At 34.5% G+C, this 17,838-nt stretch overlaps 1 protein-coding gene across 4 annotated transcripts in view; it reads right to left on the minus strand.

The window, feature by feature from the left end:
• Positions 1-6,291: 6,291 nt before the first annotated feature.
• CPSF6 (cleavage and polyadenylation specific factor 6) overlaps positions 6,292-17,838 on the minus strand; it is a 34,439-nt gene continuing 22,892 nt past the window's right edge. For 3 of the 4 annotated variants that reach the window (XM_030938805.1, XM_010358743.2, XM_010358742.2), the window contains one exon: positions 6,292-11,148. The gene's annotated coding sequence lies outside the window, so the exon portion shown is untranslated. The remainder of the gene's footprint in view (positions 11,149-17,838) is intronic. The other variant, XM_010358745.2, reaches the window with a different exon arrangement.

Below are 17,838 nucleotides of genomic sequence, written 5' to 3' on the forward strand. Positions count from 1 at the left end.
AAACTAAGTTTACTCTGGCTTTTCTTTTTGAGACAGGGTCTCACTGTCGCCCAACCTGGGGTGCAGTGGGACAATGTTCACTTGTTGCAGCCTCGACGTACCAGGCTCAGGTGATCGATCCTGCCACATCAGTCTCCCGAGTAGCTGGGACCACAAGCCTGTGCCACCACACCCAGCTAATTTTTGTATTTCTGTAGAGATTGCGTTTCACCATGTTACCCAGGGTAGAACTCCTGAGCTCAAGCGATACACCTGCCTTGGCCTCCCAAAGTGCTGGGATTACAGACATGAGCCACTGTGCCTGGCAAGTACTTTTTGAAGTCTCAATAAAAATGAGCTGCTTTAAAAGCTGCCATTGACAATGAAATAACCACTTGTCCCCATTAGGATGACTACTATCAGATAAAAAGAAAAGCACAAGTATTGTTGAGGATGTACAGAATCTACAATCCTCATGCACTGCTGGTGAGAACGTAAAATGGTATAGTGGCTGTGGGAAAGTTTCACGATTCCCCAAAAAGTTAAACATAGAATTACCATTACCCAGCAATTTCACTCCTATATACCCAGAACTGAAAATAGGGACTTAAAAGATAGTTGTATACCTGTGTTCATAGTAGCATTATTCACAATATTTAAAAGGTAGAAACAAGCTGTCCACTGACAGATGGATAAACATGTGGCATATACGTACATAAAATGGGATGATATTCAGCCACATATTGACACATGCTACAACATGAATGAATCTTAAAAACCTAAGTAAAATAGCCGGGCCCGGTGGCTCACGCCTGTCATTCCAGCACTTTGGGAGGCCCAGGCAGGCGGATCACGAGGTCAGGAAATTTGAGATCATCCTGGCTAACATGGTGAAACCCCATCTCTACTACAAATACAAAAAATTAGCTGGGGGTGGTGGCAGGCACCTGTAGTCCCAGCTACTCCGGAGGCTGTGGCAGGAGAATGGCGTGAACCCGGGAAGCGGAGCTTGCAGTGAGCTGAAACTGCACCACTGCACTCCAGTCTGGGCAACAGAGCGAGACTCTGTCTCAAAAAACCAACAGAGTGAGACTCCATCTCAAAAAACCACAATACAAATATTGTATGATTCCATTTATATGATGTACCCGGAACAGGCAAATTCAGAGACAGATGTACAATAGAGATGATTGGGGGCTGGGGCTAGGGTAGGAATGGGGAGTTACTGTTTAATGGGTAGAGTTTGGGATGATGGCAGTTCTGGAAATGGATAGTGGTGATGGTTGCAAAACACTGTGAATGCATTTAATGTCACTGAATTGTATGCTTAAAAATGGTTAGAATGCCAACTTCTATATGTTTTACAATTTTAAACATGCTGACACAGCTCTTACAATAGTTGCTAACAAGACAGTGAGGCAGAACTACAAATCAAGATCAGTCATTCAAATATTAACATTTGCTTGCCCCACGCTGATGTAGACACTTGGGATTTAAGATACTATAATAAGATCCTTGCTTTCATGGGACTTTATATTTGAATGAATAAGCAAAATATATAGTTAGGTCGTAAATGCTTCTGAAGAGTAAAGAATAAAACAGAGTCAAGGGAGGTAGCAGTTTCCATTCAATAGAATGGTAAAAACAAACCTCACTGAGATTCTTCTCAGGCAGCTATCTCCAGCATTCCGGTCAGGGGAAATGGCCCACACAAAGGCTCAGACGCAAGATGATACCTAGCCTGTTTGAAAAACAAAGGCCAGAGTGGCTAGAATGGAGTGAGCATGGGGAAAGGTACTGGCAGATCTGGTCAGAGGTAAGAGGAGCCAAATTGGTGCGGCAGCTCATGCCAGTAATCCCACCACTTTGGGGGGCTGAAGCAGGAGGAGCCTGAGTTCAGGAGTTTTGAGTCCAGCCTTGGCAAGATGGCAAAAAGCCCATCTCTACGAAACAGACAAAAATTAGCCAGGCATGGTGGTGCGCACCTCCAGCTACTCAGGAGGCTGGGGTGGGAGAATTGCTTGTGATAAGATGGAGGTTGCAGTGAGCCTGAGATCATGCTACTACACTTCAACCAAGGTAAGAGACTCTATCTCAGAAAAAAAAAAAAAAAAAAAAAAAAAAAAAGGTGGGAGGAAGGGAGAGCAAATCATGAACTTCTGTCAGGAATGCAGCTTTACTCTGAAATGAAGAGCGGGCTGGGTAAGATGGCTCAAACCTGTAATCCTAGTGCTTGGGAGGTTGAGGTGTGAGGATCGTTTGAACCCAGGAGTTCAAGGTTGCTGTGAGCTACGGTCACACCATTGCACTCCAACCTGGGTGACAGAAATCTTGTCTCTTAAATAAATGGCGAGCCACTGCAGGATTTTTAAGAAACAATATAGATTGAAAGCTATACTGACAACACACTGTGCAGAGGCAAAGACAGAGAGCAACCCCAGCATTAGTAAGAGGTCCCAGGTATCTTCTGGTGGTACAAAGTATTTCCCTGTAGATGTAGGGTGTGAGGAGTCAAGAGTGATGTTTTGGGTCTACACAAATGAAATGGTTGTATTTATATTCGTTGTTGGGTAAGACTGTGGGTTGAGCAGGTAGGTGGTAGGGGAGAGGAGGGGCTGAAATACTAGCCCATCTGAATTGGAAATATAAATTTGGAAACTGACAGCATATAAATCCTACAGCCATGAGACTGGATAAGAAAAGCAAGTGTAGAGACAAGTCCCCTGGAAGTGCCCTCCAAATTAAAAGGTTAGGGGAAACAGCAAAGGAAACTAAAAAGAATATAAATTGGACTCCCTGCTTTTAACCTTTTCTATTAACCGATCAAATAACTAGTCTTGGCCAAATCTAATAATTAGAGGGCACATTCTGTCCACGTGTGTGTAAGCAGAACAAACAACTGTTAGAAGATAAATTACTCTAGACAACTTACTGCCCAGGTACGCGTAATAGAGATGAGAAGTTGGGCCATTCGTCTTTCAGTGTTCATTCATAGATGTAGTAAGTCAAGGAAAACATAAAATGGACTGCTATAGAAGTTTATAGGTAGGCAGTCTCTCACTGTGCACAGACATACATAGCATGTGTTTACAATGTGAAATATAAAAGGCTCAAGTTTACATACTTGGAGTAGAATGGGCTGCCAGTATCCTTGGATCAATTTCTGAGTTGTATAAAAATGACTTCATCAGAAAAGTGTTTACGATAGATAATCTAAGATACACCATTGTGAAGAGGCAGCCATCACTAAAACCCTTTAATAACTTATTAGCTCCAGCTTTCACATTCTGCAAATCACTTTTGACTGTATTCTTAGGTTAGATGCCTAGGAAGATTCTTGCATTTTGTGTTAAGCTAATTTTTTCCCCTCACTTGAGGAAAGTTGAAGAGGTCATGATGTAAAAACGATTAATCTATTTCAGGGGGAATAAAGAGCTAAAGTGGTACACAGGGCTGGTTCCTATACTGTACTGGGGAGGGGTCCAATTTCTAGATCAGTGCCAACATTTCCCACACGTTATACCCACCTACCTCATATCTAATATGACAGCCATAGTAATTGTGTAGGTAGAACCTGTAGAAGTATTTACAGGAGACTACAAGATACCACACTAAAATGCTATGGCCTATCTTACACAAAAGTATCTAACACTGTATCTTGTAGAGTAGGTACTCAACATTTGTGCAAATGAACATTTTAAAGTCATGTGTTCCTAAATGGTTTGGGTATCAGTAAAGCTTAGAATCTTATGGTGGTGGCAGCTTAGTATCATGACGTTCAGTAAATAATTGAAAATCATTCTAACTTCTACTCACTATACTCTGCTAGTCATAACCTTTCAGAGCCCACCGCCTCCCTTTTAAGACTAGAACACTGGCCAGGTGTGGTGACTCACGCCTATAATCCCAACACTTTGGGAGGCCAAGGCAGGAAGATAGCTTGAGATAGTTTGAGACCACCGTGGGCAACAGGGCAAAACCCCATGCCTACCGAAACTATAAAAAAAGCCAGGCATGGTGGCATGCACCTGTGATCCCAGCTACTCAGGAGGCAGAGGTAGGAGGACTGCTGGAGTGTGGGGAAGGCTGCAGTGGGCCATGATCACACCACTGCGCTGCAGCCTGAGTGACAGCAAGATCTTGTCTCAAAAAAAGAAAAACAAAAAAAGAATACTGTCTTATAGGATAATTAAGAAACTAATGAAGCAATAGGTACAAACACAATTTTTTAAAAACATTGATGGGTGACCAGGCATAGTGGCTCACGCCTGTAATCCCAGCACTTTGGGAGGTAAAGGCAGACGGATCACTTGAGCCCAGGAATTCAAGACCAGCTTGGCCAACATGATGAAAAGCCATCTCTACTAAAACTACAAAAAAAATTGGCCAGGTGTGATGGCTCACACCTATAGTCTCAGCTGCTCGGGATGCTGAGGCTCGAGAATCACTTGAACCTGGGAGGCAGAGGTTGCAGTGAGCCAAGATCACGCCACTGCATTCCAGCTTGGGTGAGACAGCAAGACTGTCTCAAAAAACAGTGTTAATGGCAATCCCTTAAAAACAACAGGACAGCAGCAGTGATTGTGTTCTTCAGCTGGGTTGACAACCGTTAAACTGAAAACTGAGGAAGAAAGTTACTGCTGTCTCCGTCCCATAGCTTGATCCATCTACCCTCTCCCAGGGGATGAATGTGTTACTAGGTGGATTGCCACCATAAAAATGGGCGCTGAATCTTAGATAGCAAATCCTGACAATCTCACAGATCAACACCGTTACTTCTAAACTAAGCCATGCCCACACCACAATGCCCTCAATTTCTATTTCAAAGAAAACATAAGTCACTAAATATGACATCTTAAAATTTCTACCACGCACCTACAGCCCACAAACTTCTATTTTTATCTACCCTTATCTTCTCTCCTGACAGGAAGGGGTGTTTCTCTTTTATCTGTTCTTTTACCAATTTAATCTGCAGCCAGGAAGCTTTTTGAAATGCTGATTGTGACACTTCACACAATTCAGTGATTCCACATGACTCTTAGGACAATCTTTAATATGACCTACAAGCTCTGGAGAGCCTAGCCTTGCCAACTGCTTGAGCTCCACACATAAGGCTATGTTCCTCACTCCCTGCTTCAGTCAAACTGGCATTCTTTCAGTTCCTACTAGAATGCTCCTCTTGCCAAAAGCCCTTTTTGCAAGTCTGTGCCTAAAAGGTACTTCCCTTTCCCATTCACCAAGTAAAGTCATTTTTTTTCCCTACAGATCTCAGTATTACATTAAAGCAGTAAATTTTTAAAAAGTTTTTCTATAAAATGAATATAGATTTTTGACAGGTAAAGTATATATCATTTATCTGAAACTGACAATAGCTTATCAGAACTGATGTACCATAAGAAAATCCAAGAACTGTTAATGAACTATGAACGACCAAGAACAGCATTGGAAATCACTTCTAATAATTATTGTTTCATGGTAATGGCTCTGAAACAAAACTAGGAAGACTGGGAAAAATCTGTCCACAAATCTTTTGTAAAAAAAAGCTTCTCTCTTTCACCAAATCAGGTCTTGAACTGAGTCTTACGTAGTGTGGCATCTGGCCAAAAAATATTCCTAATGATCTTCTCTTAAAGTTAAATGCCCTCACAGGGCAGGGACGGAGAGTCTCAACTAATTCAATACAAATGGGGATTGATCAATGGAAAGATGTAACAAACAGTAATACGAAATCTAACAAAAACCTGAACCATAATTTTAGTGGAGGCATGGAAAGGGGTCCCAGTGATGGTAATATTATTTCTCATGTTCATATTAACTTGTTTATATTACCTTTAACATACTACTCTGAAGCTTGCAGGTTGAAATCTGAGACCTGATATTAACACCTGAAACAGAAATATCTATTGAAATCACAAGTCTGTTACTGTTTCAAAAGTACACCATGTTTCCAAGCTAACTAGTAAAATATTTTTGCTGCAAACATTTTTACTTGATTAAAGTCTAGTGAGGTTAATGATCCTCTAAAACTAGACAAATGCTTTCTGAATCTTTGATTTAAAAACAATATAACAGCCTGGAAATCTGTCAGGCCTCTTAATCCTAATTTTAGCCCAATTATCAGTTGCTTTCAAGAGCACCAAAATGTCAATACACAAGAAAACAACCACTATCTAGGGGGCTGACTTACAGACAAAATATAGACAACAGTCCAATTTATGTTATACTGCATACTGCCAATAAATACTAACTATTTAAACCATACACAATGGTTACCAAATCACAAATCAAACAAAAAGGACAAACTGCAAAGTCTTATCAAAAGTTGATTTTATTTTCAATACAAGATAACACCATGCTTGTTACCAGTGCAGTTTAAGGCCGACAATGGCCATATATCAAACTGCCGAAAAGTCACCTAAATGCTAAAGAAAGGAAAGACAAAGTAAACATTAAACACAAAATTGCAATTACAAACATTTTAATAAAATGGAATGAACTTTTTAATGGAAGCTAATATGAAGTCTAATTCTCATGGACAGCAAAAAAAAAAAAAAAAAAAAAAAAAAGTCTATTTGATCAATTATCACCTTACCTTTTTGCACAGAAATCTTATTGTGAAGTCACCATAGAGTCAATAGCTAAAATTTTAAGACTTTCTTTGGCCTTCTGATATTAAACAAATTATTTACAAACTGTGATCAGTAATTCACGGATATTGGTAATATGATACAATTTTGTTAAGGGCTTTCCATTAAAAATTGTAAAACAACTTTGTAAGGCTGTACAGGGCTGTAAACTACTTTGCTAATATACCATGGGATGCAGAGGAAGGAATAATAGACCTTTTTATTAAGGCTAAAGTTATCAATATTATAGATGCATTCCTTAAAATACATTATGATTTATACCCAAAGGATCCTTTCCCATTAAATACCACCTGAGTACAATTTTCAAAGTAAAAAAATAAACATGAATTCACCATAGTATTTTAAAATAATTTAAATTACAGAATGTTGAGAAGTGTTACGCAGTAACAGTGCGACAAAAAGAACACACTTTCAAAATAAAATGTTTTTGCTAAACGCAGAAGGGTCTGTCCAATTATGAAATTACTGTAAAACATTTACACCCATGGCAGAATTTTAGGATACTCCCACATGAATAAAACTCTTGGTAGTATTTACTATGCACAGTTACCACGTCAAGGTGTGTGTGACTTCAATTAAATTCAACCTAATATTTAAGACTCCCATTACAATATGTTAACTAACATAGCAGGAAGTCTTTAAAGACATTAAAATGTATATAATCAAGTATACGTCCCATACAAAAACCATAGTAGCTGCATACTCAGTGAATGCCAACAACCTGAAATTCTAAAAAAAGAACATTGGTTAAGACAAACCTAAATCAATCTGAACAGTGTTGCCTGAATATTTAGAATATTCACAAAAATTCCTATTGCTTCTTTCTAATGCCAAGAAAGAAGAGTGTAAGAACTTTCTCCCAGAAGCCTAGACATTTCAATACATTTTCTATTTCAACTTACAATGAAACTTTAATACTGAATCTTGATTTCTCTAAATCAAAAATCTCACATTACGAACACAAGGAATGCCATATTTAAGGCCACATCTTAATAAATTTATAATTTTTGGTTGAATATTTATTGAAAAAAATCAGTCTAAGGCTTCTAAGAGTCAAGTTGCTTAAAAAAAAAAATAAATACGCCAGTGTTTAAACTGAAGGTTAAGGTTAAAAAAAAAAGCGCGCGCGCGCGCGCACACACACACACACACACACACACACACACACACAGTAAGAACAGAAAAATAGAATGCTTTGCTACAAAAATCCCACTTAATATATTTTAGCACAAAAATGTCTACTATACACAGTGGATAAGCGTGCATTTACATACATACAACTAGGGGAAACATTTACAGAGGGCTATGGGATGCAAATGAACTTAATGAGTAAAATTTAAAAACCAGTTATCTGTAAAACAGCGAGAATCTCAATACTGTATTCTCAGTCAAGAATTAGAACATAAACTTCCTCTTAAGCTGAAGCTTAAAACACAAAATTGGAGCCATTGTAGAAAATACAGAAAATGCAGTGATCATTCAGGTATGAAAACCAAAATGTCGAGAGCACTCCAACAGAAAAGTCTTGTAATGCATCTCATTGTATAAAACAGTATGTATTTAGATTGGCACAGTTAAATACATAAGGGAAAGAGAAAGTCTTTACCCTTTCAACAATTTTCCTTCACTATAAAATATTATACAACATTCATTAAAACCTCCATGTTTATTTTAATAACTGACCTGAACTAGTAAAAAATAAAGCAATATTCTCCACAGGAGAATTAAATGAAAATAGTATCTTAAGCTACAAGTTATCTGTATATTCCAAATTGTCATTAACTGCTTAAGAACATTCTAGGAAAAAGGACCATTAAACGGGCTAAACTATGATCAAAAGCCACCGCAACTTACTCCAAATCTTATGAAAATTGACAAAATAAAATACACATCTGCAAATTTACACTGGAATATGCTTTCCACAACATAGTTCCTTTAACCAAAAGCAGCACTTTCAATCCAAAGTGCTGTCTGAGAAGCAGTACCATTCAGATACCGTATCACTCATCTGTTTAACTTTACTACTGGCTGAAAGGAATGTGACTGTATAGCATTAATAAATGCTATGTTTTAAAATTCAACTCGTTTTCATATCCACTACAGTTATTAACTAAGGAAAAAATGAAAAGGTCTCTGAGACACTGTTTTTGGTGTCTATGCAAGGATTTATCTCTTTGGATTGTTTTTACACATAAAAAAACGGAAGAGTTTTCAAATAACATCAACCCATAAACAACTGAAGGGGGTATGAAGAATGAAACAAGGCTTGCAATTTTCACTTTTACTGCTGTACATTCATGTGTTATCAGGTAGAGAAGGACTTTGCAAAATTACTTGGTCAAACCAAGAAGTTATTTCCTTCTGACAACACTTAAAATAACAGATTAGCAGCAAACAAATCTAGTACCACTCACACTGTCTGCAACAGAAGTCACGTAATGAGATCAGCCAAGCAGGGAGAAGAGTGATATAGAAGGAGCAATTAAAAGGTTCCACTGATAAAAAATGAAAAGGTAAATAAAGGATTTAATTAGTATAAAATTTCCAGTTTCAAGTGCAGTTAGATTTTTGTGATTACATTTTCAAATTGTTCAAAGAAAATTTTATTTTCATGGACATTTTACTTACCTTTTAACCTTACTATTAACTAATTTCTCCTGTAATATTTACATGTCCATACTTCTTCGCATTAGGGTATTGTAGTCAAAATATTAAAAAGCCAAGAAATGACAAAAACAATATACAGAAAACAGGAAAGTTTTGATACAACTGTAAAATAATGTTAAAAAAGCAACTGCATTTTCAACAAAACGCTTAAAAAATCATTTCTGAAAGCGAACAGTTCTGATAAATATCAATGATCCCATGCAGATACTTCAAACACAAAATATTTTAAAATAAAACTGGCAGTGATATGGGTAATTCAAAACAGCTAATTTTGTCAGAAGCGGTTTGGTAGCAGACAAGATGAAAGTGAAGAACAGCAGTGGAAATTTCTGGAGGGTTTCTACAGTTGCACATAACATAGTATCTAGGGTATTTTAACACTTTAAGCATTGTCCTAGAATTTGGGTATACTTTAACAACCAATGTGTATCAACAGAAGATCTCTCAAAGATAATCAGATCTTTAAAATATATTAACGTGCTCAAGAATTTTAACTCAAATTTCTGAAGTAGTGATTTCAAATGACATTCCCATAAAAACACCTAATCAAGTTCACACCCTGCCTCTGCCAATTTTGCAATCAAGAACACATGCTAGCCAGGTGCTTTTAAAGTGGGCCTGTATGTAAGGCAGGTTTGAGAAAAATCTTTGATTAAGTAACTATAGCATGAATCAATACACTGCATGAATGCACATAGTATTCCTTAAACTATGCAGACACGGTTTATCTGTAATTTCCCATTACAAATACTGGGGAATACAACCGAATGTTAATGAACATCACATCCTTCAAAAATTTATACCAATTGGAAAATAAAACTAAGGTTCTCTTTACTCACATTTAATCTGCTGCAGGGCTGTATTTACACTGCTTATGGCTTAAGAAATAAACCATAAGATCAATAAAAACAGCAAGTAATTGCAGCATCAAATCAGAATTGTCAAAATTTCTTCAATGTTAGCAGTTCACAATTAAGTGTTTCAGTACATCTGTGTTGTAATTAACCTGCATTACACATCAAATATGTACGGGTTTTTACTTATGTATTAAAACCTCTGCTTTTTTGACCCCTTACACATTGACTGGATTGCTATGTCCGTCAAATTTCAATTTTTACAAGTTTACATACCATTAAGCAAAGTCACAAGCTAACTAGGTAAAAACAGCTAGAAAAGCAGAATATAGAAATATTAAATATCCATGTAATCGCCTATTCTAATATCAAAATCAAGGGCAAAAGACACTTAATTACTATGTTTAATTCGCTGAACGCAAGATTAGATTGATGCATATCCAAAAACGCTATTGCAATGCTTTAAAGGACAGTAAAAATGTTGTCATAGTAACATTATCTTTAGATATTGCTGAACACAAGACTTTCCCTGAGGTGTAAACATCAAATAACTTGAACAGCTTTACACATCAGCCCCATTAAACAGTTTATTACAACACTACATCTATTGTAATCAAAGTGATGCTGTTTACAGACATTATCATATAAACATTTTTAACAAGAACAAACTACTACAAAAACAAGCATTTACTTGACTTTTTTTCCAATTGCTTGCACATTATAATGGCCAAATGCATATAACCAGTAATAAAGTTGCAAAAGCTATAACTTTTTAAATCACACAGGTTTCCTTCAAATAAAACAGTTAAGCAACATAAAAAATAAAAGTAGAGCTACTGGTTACCATTTATGCAGATTTGCTTTATTCAGATCTATTCCTGTTCATTTTATCCATGAATCCTTACAGGTTCAGTTCAATCACAAGAAGCAAACTGCTGGACAAGCGTCATTTTTCCCCCATGAAGACTGTTTTCTCTTGGAAGGTGATCCTCTTCCTTCAGCTGTAATGTGTCAAAATTTGTGATGTAGATTTTGCTATTCCCCAAAATACACAGAAAAACGCTGGCTTAACTATACATACACAAGTCGTGCATCTACTTCACTGTTACGTATTCTAACACAAAGTAAGAATTAACGGAAACAGTAGCTGCCTTTGTGGTGGTGAAATGTTCCAATTTACCTGATGATTAAACTGAGACATTCTGATTTCATTCTCCTTAGATATTATTGCCTTATAAATTTAATGACTGAAGCAGTAATGAAAACATAGCAGCTACTGTTTCTGTGATGATGGAAACATTCATAAGGCATTTTCTAAAATATGCAAGCTACAAAAATAAATGGAAAATGCTTGGATGATTTTAATGTAAATATTTTTCATTCACCCACATTATCAAGTCTATAAACTCATTTAACAATTAAATGCTGAACTAAATATAAAATTCAAAATTATTTTACAAATTAATGTATTTAACAGCATACAGGAACGTCTGCAAGTATTATAAATCAAATGGTGTTCCATATTACAAAATTTATAAATAAGATTTATAAATAGAGTATGGACATTTAAATTAATGACATCCACGTACAAATCTTTAGACATAATACAAATTTAAAACATTTAATTTACTTTTACTCTATTCCACCTATATAGAAATACCTAATGTAGTATAAACTAACCAAAACAAGCTAAATGGGAATCTACAATGATAAAGTTCATTTAAAACTCACATAAAATTAGAAAAATAAAGTTGATAAATTAAAATTTCAAGAATACATATATATGCAAACTTCAGGTAGAGGTTCACAAGAAACATTCAATTAACTTGGATATAAGTAACCATTGAAACATTAGGTAATTAAAGTATAAATGACAAGAAACCACTTCAATAATAAAGTGATTTAAGAGTCAAGAGGGCAGAAGGTTTTTCAAAAAAACTTTTTGCAATTTGAATATGTTCACAGGGCACAGTTTAGTGGTATTTTGCCATAAAAATAACTGAAAAATACTTTCTGCTCTACAATTAAAAGTTATTTCTGCCACTGCTATAAATTTTTTTTTATGTCCTTTCCTCCCCAACTAGGTTGTAAGTATCTTAAGAACATCAGTACATAGATGCATTCACACTGCCTAGCATTAATAACTTAAAATTTTAAAACTGCAAAAGAAAAAAAATAGATGGTACAATCCAGGACTTCCTATTTTATATATAATAGTTTCTATATACCCATATTTTTCAGATAACTTCAGCCATTGCTATTGTTATCTTTTATTGCATCTTCATCTTATATTGATGAAGCTATTTAGCAAAATTATTTAGTGGGAAAAAAATCTAAAATGGTAGCTTTCAAATGTTTTATTTTTATTATGTGCAATATGCTTTTAAAAAACTGGTTTATGTATTAAAGAAAGACAAGGCATATGTTCTAATCTTAAATAATAATTACTGGGAAATTAATAAATTTAACTGCGAAAGAATGCTATCTCCCTAAATTTTCTGTTGTGCTGGAAGGGATAAAAAGAGATCAGGTCATTAAGAGTGAAAAACTAAAGTCACAGCAAAACAAAAATATTCCATTCTTCCATAAAACGTATCACATACACTGCATCTTTGTATCATTATCACTCCAGTGGAGAATTAATACTATTTTTATATAGAGAATCCTGTTTGTAAAATTGCAACACACATCTTTTTCCAGGACTAATGCACTCATTTGTTTGATACTTTATAGATAGATCTTTTCTATTAATAAATTAATTTTCACCATACAGACATAAAATATGGGGGATAGTCTAGCCGTTTTTATTTCTATTTCTAAACACTTTACATTTAGGCACTTGGAAATACAAATTTTACAGTCTTAAACGAAAGTGACTTTGAAGGCAATACAACCCATTTCCAATAATCCAATTCCATATTATACTCTCAAACGTCTAAGTAGGCAACTACATCAACAAAGACAGCAAAAAGCAGCTTAAAAGTGACAAATACATTCAATGCCCATGTTTTCAATGTATCATTTGGTAAAATCTGTAACGTCAAAGCCACACAATTACTTGCTATTAATTATAAAAGAAAGGCCTATGTAAACAGATGTTAAAACAACTAAAAGATAAATGGAATCTACACCTTTTTAATAAAGTCTGTAAACTAAAGTGAACACTAAATAAAATTTCAACACACAGAGAAGTACCTGTATTTTAATATATCAAGCCATTATTAACAACTCAAATTATAATCGTTTCTGTTAGAAATTTACGCACATTTGCTAGAATTAGTATTTTAAATTAATCGAAAATTCATCTTCTAAGATTCAAATAAATACTTGATAGGGCACTTTTATAGATTTTCACATTAATATACTGAATTAAAAGGATTCTCATATAATTTTAGAGATGTACTATTAATGAAGTAAAATTCACTTTTCTCTATCTGAAAACTTCTCCTTAATAAGAGGAATGGAAATGAGGTGGGCAAGAGAAATAATTATCTACACACGAGTTAACTCTAAAATTAAAATTCCTTCTGGTGTTGACTAGAACATATTACATAAAAACAATTCTAGTTATTGTAGATATTTACAAGTTCTTGCTACCCAAACATTCATATTTTCATCTTTCTACCTCTGTACATAGTACTTACCTCATTTTAACTAAAGCATTTTATTACTCTATAAAACACATACATAATTGTTGCTCTTACAACCCAGTAAAATAGTAGAAATAAACTTAATCACATTCAAAGAAAAATGAGCGTTGTTCCCAAAATATTTACAAAATGAACATCTCAAAATAACCTCTTATTTATAATTCATGGAGAGTTAAAACATGCTACCACAAAAGAAAAAGTCCTAAAATTTAGATAGCATAAATGGCACCCTTACCCCTTTTTGGTTATTAGGTTTCTTTAAACAACGTTAACTAAATATTCATTCAAGACAAAATTTATTCAAAACAATCTATTTTACAAACTAAAACAATGGTAGTAAATTTAACACTGAGATGAAGGTGAGAGAGCAAGATGACTCACACTGGCATTGAATTTTCTTTTCAACAGGGAACATTAATCATTTGTAAACAAAACTATATTCTTAAACCACAGTGAGCAAAACACACTATACATCCATTCAAGGGATCACTTTCTACTCCCTCTTGTAACTTCAATTAACTCAGCTGTGCAGTGAGACAGGTTTTGTAATACTCAAAGCAAGAAAAATCAGAGGTAAAGCAATGAAAGCTAGCATACATATCCAGAGGAAGCAGAGCAGTTAGGATATATTAGAAAATATACGGAAACAGGGCTGGGAGCTATAAGGCAGACCTCACATAACCTAAGAGCTGCAGAAACAATTTTAAAATCTTATTACAACCAGTATCATTCACCAGGTAACTAAGATAATTTAATTTTCACATAAGCCTCAAAGCAACACTAAGAAGAAAAAGAAACATCTTCAACACGTAAGAATTTTTTTTTATTCTTTTGGCTTTTTTTGGTTGTATTCAAATTAACACAAAGTTAATAAGCTGAACACACAATGCAAAGCATCCTAATCTTGGGCAATAACAAAATCTACGATCCTAAGATCAAATTTAAGGTAGTAGAAAGATAATCAGACGAGGCTGGCCATGGTGGCTCATGCCTGTAACCAATCCCACCACTTTGGGAGGCCGAGGTGGGCGATTCACCTGAGGTCGGGAGTTCAAGACCAGCCTGACCAACATGGAGAAACCCTGTCTCTACTAAAACTACAAAATCTGCCAGGCATGGTGGCACATGCCTGTAATCCTAGCCACTCGGGAGGCTAAGGCAGGAGATTTGCTTGAACCTAGGAGGCGGATGTTGCGGTGAGCTGAGATCGCACCATTGCACTCCAGCCTGGGCAACGAGAGTGAGACTCCCTCTCAAAAAAAAAAAAAATGTAATTGGACAGCAAAGGCAAGTTATTTAATCCAGACCCCATACGCAATGCTTAAAAATTGTCATGGATAATAAAGATTTGAGAATTGTAAAACCTCATAAAACAGGCAGAGGAAAAGCATGAATAAAGAGTTTTAAAAAATAATAACAATTTGGTTTCAGTAAACAAAGAAAAGCTGAATTGTTAACACAAATTTGCTGAGCAGAGATGTTCCAAAGAAGTAACAAGAGGAATGCAACCTTTTAAGTAACTCAACTATGACACTAAAATTATTTCAGTAAGAAATGTACAATCTTAAAGCATTGAACTACTTTTATTTTGCTCAGAGTGGTCTGAGAATAGAGGCAGAAATTACAGAATATGAAGCACAATGTATTTACATACTGAAATTTACAATATTGGTATTTTCTCATTAAAATATTATCTATTTGAACTTAGATATTGAATACTTTTAGAAAAACCAATACATTTTAAAATGAGAGAATGCAATTAACATTACCAACAGTTCAAACACAAAAAAAATTAAGATGGGACAGACATTAACAGCTTGCCAAGATCATTAAGTTTCCAGTTAAAAAATTAAGAACTTGCCCTTTTAGCCATTCATCATCACTTTAATAGATTACATTAGTATTTTCTTTGTATACAGCCTTACTAGTGACATTCACTTTAGCTTTCAAATCACTCAATCCATTTAGTCCATTTAAGATTTACATGAAAGCTCAAAAGGACTCATATTTTAAAACTTCTAAAAAGGTCAACAGACCTTACTATGATGGTGATCAAATTTGCAGATAGCTTTTGTTTTTATTAAAAAGTTTTACTTGAATATATTTAATCCCAGTCCCCACTCCTTTATTCATGTCTACATCCACAATAAATACTGTTTGATATAGCAAATGTACAATAATCCAGGATAACAGAATTTTTTGCACTAGAAATGCTTATGTAAAATTTTGCTTGGATGAAGGCACATACAGTATTACAACTCAATTCTGATTAATGTACAAACAAAACATGGAAATTCTGGTATGGTACATCAGTGATTAAGAAAAAATGTCAACAATAGTTTGCACATTAGGAATTTGTAGCTAATGTCTGAATGGAATGAAACTCAAGTCATGATATAGTTAGGTGTACCCATTACTAGAATGTAATGTTAGCTAACTCAAATACTTTAAGATTAACAATGGATTTTGTTTACTTGGCTGACTATGCTAGTTTTACTAAAACCAGTAAGAAATTGTAATTAGTTAACTTTGGGTTTAAATTGGTTTGGAGGCCCCTTGATGGGCACATGCAATTTTGCAGATGAATTCAAGTTTCATTATCATGTCTAGTAACTAGAAGCTTGCTGATAACTTATAAAGTCTAAAAAAAAAATAGGGAACTTACAGAACCTGTACCTTTCTATAATGGAAATGAGTGACATAGATAAGCATTTCAACTAATAACCCAGTCACAATCCACCTTAAGCAACTGATGGATACTGAGAATTTTTTTCATTAAGATGGGATCAGATGTATTTAACTCAGGGGGAAAAAGTGCTACATCTTTAAAATTTAGTGTTTAGATTTACATAACACAATATTCAATTTTTACATTCAAAAACAATATCAATTTCAATAAGCTTAGTTTTAAAAGTATAAGATATTTTTTGCCTCATATTAAAAGAATGTTTTGAGATTTATATTAAATTTTGTAATACATGGAAAACTATACAAAAATCAAAGTTTTGATATTCAATCTGCATATTCAAAATGCAAAGTATCAAAACCAGCTTTTTAACTTAAAAAGTCCTTAAAATTGTAAATAGTGTTAAGAGCTTATTTGTGTTCCATAAAAATAGCACGCTTATTTTCTAGGCATTTAAGGACCTCATTTGCATATCTGTTACGGTTAAAGAAATTGCTATTCTGTCACAGAATTACATACACTTGATAAAGCCTTTAACTTTGCCCATAACAATTTAAATCCTAACAATTACCATGACTGAATTTTCAGTAAGTTTCCCATGATTACTGAAAATAATCATATAAAGAGTATTTACCTATGAGGGGTTTGTTTAGCCTTAATTTAATTTGAATATGCCAACCAACACATAAAGAAAAAAATATTTTAATTTACAGAATAACCTTTGTGTCACATGCATAAGCCTTATAGTACCCTCCCCCAGCTCTTCACATGAATAAATGCTGTTAACAAATATAAAAAATAAAATTACATGTGAAAATGAAGCATAAACAGACAACTCTTCCCACTTTATGAAAAATGTACACAAGAAATAGTTTTAAAATACAGAAAAAAAGACAATGATTATGATTTATGAATGAAACATCAAAGAAAATTATTTCCAGTTATTCTAAACTTGGGTATATGGCTTGACACAATTTAAAATTTTTTAGATATGGTGCACCTGAACCCATTTTAATTGAATAACTTTTACATCTTCTTTGCAAATTAAAGGATACTGTTTCTTTTAAAAACAAAAATCAGATGTCAGGATAGTGTCTCTTCTAAAAAAAAAAAAAATTTCTTTTCTTTTCTTTTCTTTTTTTTTTTAAGGAAAAGTCTCTTTGAATGTTGAGAAAACATCCTCCTGTATTATAAACTATTATTGTGTCAGATTTTCTCATAAATTTTTAGGGACAAATAAAACTAGTTCAGGAATAGTAACTTTCCATTTATTTTTAAAAATCCAAACACACAATATATATGTGAAATAACTCCCTGTATTTTGTGTTCTAAATTACACACAACCTAAGTATGTG

The sequence above is a fragment of the Rhinopithecus roxellana genome, chromosome 10 (genome assembly GCF_007565055.1).
Source record: "Rhinopithecus roxellana isolate Shanxi Qingling chromosome 10, ASM756505v1, whole genome shotgun sequence".
Classification (NCBI taxonomy): Eukaryota; Metazoa; Chordata; class Mammalia; order Primates; family Cercopithecidae; genus Rhinopithecus; species Rhinopithecus roxellana.